General features: G+C 35.2%; 1 long non-coding RNA gene across 1 annotated transcript; it reads left to right on the top strand.

Annotated features, from left to right (window-relative positions):
• Nucleotides 1–3,598: 3,598 nt before the first annotated feature.
• Nucleotides 3,599–4,850, top strand: LOC110423785 (uncharacterized). Its single transcript, XR_002445856.2, has 2 exons — nt 3,599–4,101; nt 4,686–4,850. It is a non-coding gene; the product is annotated as an uncharacterized LOC110423785 (long non-coding RNA).

Here is a 4,850-nt window from a genome sequence, read left to right as displayed (position 1 = left end):
TTCGTACTTGGTCTGAGTTTAAAAATGATTCCATTTCGATCTACTGTAGTATCTTAATGGTGAAAAGGAACGGAAAACATGGGTTCGTTCCCATTGGTGGTGGTCCAGCCTATGAATTCCATTTTCTGCATGGAAAGGGGGTAGCCTTAATTAGAACCAATCTAATGCTTCGACAATCTGACACATGCGATTTTCTCCTTCATGTATGCTTGCCTTGTGAGCTGTGTGACTGACTCTGTCTCTCCCGTTGGGTAAGTTGATACAAAGATTGAGAAACAAGCAAAAGCATAGAGGGTCAACATTTTCCAAAGGGTAACACGCAAGCAATTAATTAACAAAACGTAAATTTCGTAAAAAGAATAATAAACTCTTGAGATAATTTATCGAAAAAACATGATTACAGTATCTACTTAATTATTTCGATGTACTCATTAATCAAATACTTTATCTGGAAGAAAAAGATCAAGGCCATTTTTTTAGTGATGGATATGGATCCATGTGACATATGGTATGATGCATGGCTATGCGTAGAGTGTGATGGTTGGCATGATTAGAGGGTATAGGTCTTGACAGGGAAAATGAATTTGATCTACTACGATGGCATCGGTGCCCATGTGCTTTGTGTTCGACGACCAAGTAACCATTTACTATCCTTTGTTTGTTTTTTCACTACGTAGTAGACCTATGAGTTGTACAAGCAGTATCTTTTGATCACAATACCTTAGCTAGACATTTAGGTTAAATTATATGATCTGGTTTCTGCCACTGTCACTCATCTATTTCACTTTTGTCCCCCCATACAAGATCCTATGGAACCACTTTTTTGCTTATTAAACGACATTACATTTGATTCATCGTCTTGGTGAGATGGAAATTAAATATGTATATAGATTATTGATTGAGAAATGAAAATGTACATGCATGGACAATGAGAAGAGATATAAAGGAGTACATATAGAGATGATAATGGTATTGGGTTTGGGAATCACGGGCATCCATACAAACTGAAGAAGATAAGGATTCTTGAAGTAACGCCATGGGTTGGCAAATATGGGCAAGCAAATCAAACAAAGTTGCAAAAAGCATGTGGGTGGGTCAAAGTTGGAGAGATTGGGGGACCTCTTTTCCACATCTAGCATATGACCAGAAGCTAGAGTTTTTATTCCTTTGAGAAACTGTGTTCAAAATTAGGCATGTAGGACCCCCTTTTTATATGAACACCTCTCTTGTATGATGATCATAATCCATCCGTTTGACAATTTTTTCTCGAGAAAATCCCCCGACCACGCTATGATTCTTCTTTTTTTGTTTTTGGTAAACTTCTGCCGGTTAATTGTTAAAATCAGGATTTAAAACCTTTTATATTTTGATGTATTAGAACCAAGCTTTTCATTTATTTCCAAATCAAAATTTCAGTCGTTAACAAAGGAAATTGTCAACCTGAATGTTTTAAGTGTATGCTTATGTGCAGGTTAAACCTTACACCAACTAATTAAGACAGGCTTTTTAGTAGTCAAGGCACCACAAAATGGTGATGGTTTTACAAGTCAATCTTACAAATGAAGAGGTTGAGCATACCAATGTTGATGGAGTTACAAATGGTGATGGAGAACAATACCAACCCGAATTGCCCAAATGAAGAGGTTGAGCAACCCCATGACAACAAAAACTTCAGTTCTGACCTTTTCAGGATTTGGAGTTCATTGGGGTAAATTGGGTTTAACAATTATTAGTACGGTTGAGGTTAATTGTGATAATTGATCCCATTCTTCGATGGTAAATTTATTGCTAAAAATTTTAAGCGTATCATGCTACATGATAAAAAAAATAACATGTTATCTTGTGAGGTTAATTGTTTATATGAGTTAAAGCACCAGGTGTAAAAAATAATATCAAATCTCGAAAAGTTAAAACTATGATTTAAAACAAGTCAAAAGTTTGATCTTAATATAAGCAATATGTCAAATATTAAATAGTGATTTGCGTAATTAGTTAATTCTGCCTAAAAATACCTTCTCCGGGTTTGAATATTTGGTTCATATCAGTAGACAGGGAATCAAGTGTTTCCTAAGAAACCCCAAAACTTTTATTTGGATAGAATATCTAGTTGTAGGATCCACAGAAAGTGGTACAGTCAGCATCATGTGTGGGAGTTTAGCTACCTCTCTTAATCTATAAAGGGAAAAAGAAGGAGTGAAAGCCTCAAAATGTGGTGAGAATACGGTGATTATAAAGGCCAAAGAAATCTTGCACTTTTATAGGGAAGTGTTCAAATGGGAATATGAAATGTTCTAACCCAATTTTATATTGAAACATGCTGCCTGTCTTTGTTGATTTTGGTTGGGAAGAGAATTCTTTGGCGTCAGGGATATCATGGGATTATAAATGAAACAGCTTAGCTTTCTCATCTGTGAGACAAAGGAAGATACTAGCAGGTTGGCTTGTTTTAGCTTAACTGGTTATTTAATTGTCAAACAGCTAATGTAGTTCTCATTTAACAATTTGAAACTACGCACAAATTACACACTCAACAAGAAGATAGTTATGGAAAAAGTGAAATAGAAGTGGCATGGTAACTTTTTTCTAGTTCGGTTATGGTCTGAATGTACTCACAAATGGTAATGGTATATGAAGGTATAAATAATAAATTCACTAACAGTACAACTTTTGACATCTTATTTTGCAATAGAAAAAGTAAAAAGAAACCCAGTCCTTGAAAATTCTCTTAAGATAAAAGATTGGGAGTTTGTGATTGCAATGGTACTGCAACCGAAAAAAGGGATATTCATTCTTATCAAGCTCCTTTGAATTGATGGGCCCGATGGTCGTGAGACCAGCCTTTTACCTTAGGTTGCACTCATCTAACCTCTTAGTTAGAATGGCTCTTCTTCTGTTGGAGTGGGAAGGAAAGAAAAAAAAAAGTTAGATGTCTCTTTTAGCATGACCTAATATGCTATAATTGAACTTGGTTGTTCCCATTCATTATACTTAGCTTTAAATACTTCTGCAACTGTTGTTAATAATTCTTGCAAATACTATATAGCAAGTAGGATGGGCAATAATTCAAACGACAATAATTTTCAATGAAGGTTTAGAGAAGCTCCTAAATCTTTAGTAAGCAAAACCCTTCAATCAAAATGTGACACAGGATTTTTTTGATTTCAAGAATAAGCTGTAGTATAAGGTTTAACTACAACTAACCAAGAATAGCTTACTTTTCACACATTCTTGCTTTTAAAGTATATCCTGAATTCCAACAGCAACATACAAAACCATCTTTGGCATTTAGCCTAATGGTGAATCTCATGCATCCTGCAGATTTTGACACACTTTCAAAGAAACGAACTTTTTTTTTTTTCTCTTCTCCTTACCCCACTGTTTGGTCACGATTTCACTGCAATGAAAGGGACAGTATAACTCGTGTTGGAAAGAGACTTTTTATTTTCCTTTGTTTTTTGGGCTGAATTCTAATAAAATTCCTCCCTTTTTTTTTCTCTGAGGAACAGGTCTTAAATAGAGTAAAGGAGAGACAGTGATGGGTTAATTAGCAAGCAAGTAAAGAGAAGCCATTTAATAAAAAGAGGGTGGCAACAAGAAAGCTGTGTGTCAGTTATTGGCGTACATAACTGAGCTAGATGTTGAGTGTGTTAATGCCAACCTCCTCTCCCAAAAACTGAATGAAATTAAATCTACTTTCTTCACCAATATTAACAAAGAGAAATACACAAAGCAACAAAGTTAAAGTTTTTATAGTAGTAGTGCTAGTACGAAACACACAGATAAAACATTTGGCAGCAGCTTGGCTTTTAGTCCAAAACAAAAAAAAAAAAGTTGAGTTTTCTTTGAATTTGTACTTTGATAGATTCTACTGGAAATGAATAAACAGGTTATTTACTGATGGGCACTTGTAGGTTGTTCTTTTTAGTTTTTGGTTTTTGTGGGTTTTGTGTAAATTTTGTTACTCCCTTGGGGTTTGGTACTTTTTAAACGGACTCAAATGCTCCTGCATGGTTCCTGTGTGCTCATTACTGTTCATACGTTTTGTACTGTTCAGTTGAGGCACAAACTCAAACTCATTGCAGTGGGGGTGTAAGTTTCTTGGTAAGTTATGATTTGCCATTCTGAGTTTGTTATGGGATTTGCTTCTTGCTTGAGATGGTTTTGGTTTCCAAGGCTTGCTTGTGCCTTGTGGCTCATGCTTAAAATGGGATTCCTTGTTTTGCTACAATGGAGAAGGTGGTTATTTCATATTTTAACTTAAATGGGCTTTGTAGATTTGATACAAGGGTCTTGGGTTTTGTTGGGGTTTACACGGGGAGTGGCTTTTGGGGATTGTCTTTACTCTTTTGGCTTCCAAGTTGATTATGGGCATTTTCCCATCTTCCAATTCATGTGGGGTTTTGGGATTTTACAGCATAAATCAAAGTATGATCTTGAGTCTTGACATTATGTTATTTAATTAGATTTCTGGGATATATTCTGGTAGATTCCTCAGATTTCAGTTTTAAGTTTTTGGTGATATTGTTGTTCGTAGTTGATGTTTGATTGTTCATTAATATAATGACTTTATTTTTGTGATCTTTTTCAGTTATTCCATGCTTTGAAAAAAAATAAAGATAGATGCTTGTTGTCTGCCGTTTTGGTGGTTTCTTCAACTGATACCAAGATGCTGTTTTCCGTTGCAGGATTTCAGACTTCAACGGTAAAAAAAAACTATATGTTGATTAATATACGTCAAGTTTGGAACTTGAAGGGTTTAAAGAACCGCAAGAGGTCCTGGTGATATGAATCTTTATGAACTTAAAAAAAAAAAGCGAAAACAAAGGAACAGAGTAATCAGACAGAGAAAG

Source organism: Theobroma umbraticum, unplaced genomic scaffold (genome assembly GCF_002168275.2).
Source record: "Theobroma umbraticum cultivar Fairchild unplaced genomic scaffold, ASM216827v3 scaffold_30.0, whole genome shotgun sequence".
Lineage (NCBI taxonomy): Eukaryota > Viridiplantae > Streptophyta > Magnoliopsida > Malvales > Malvaceae > Theobroma > Theobroma umbraticum.
The sequence above is the reverse complement of the archived record's forward strand: the minus strand, read 5'-3'. Positions and strand labels throughout refer to the sequence as shown.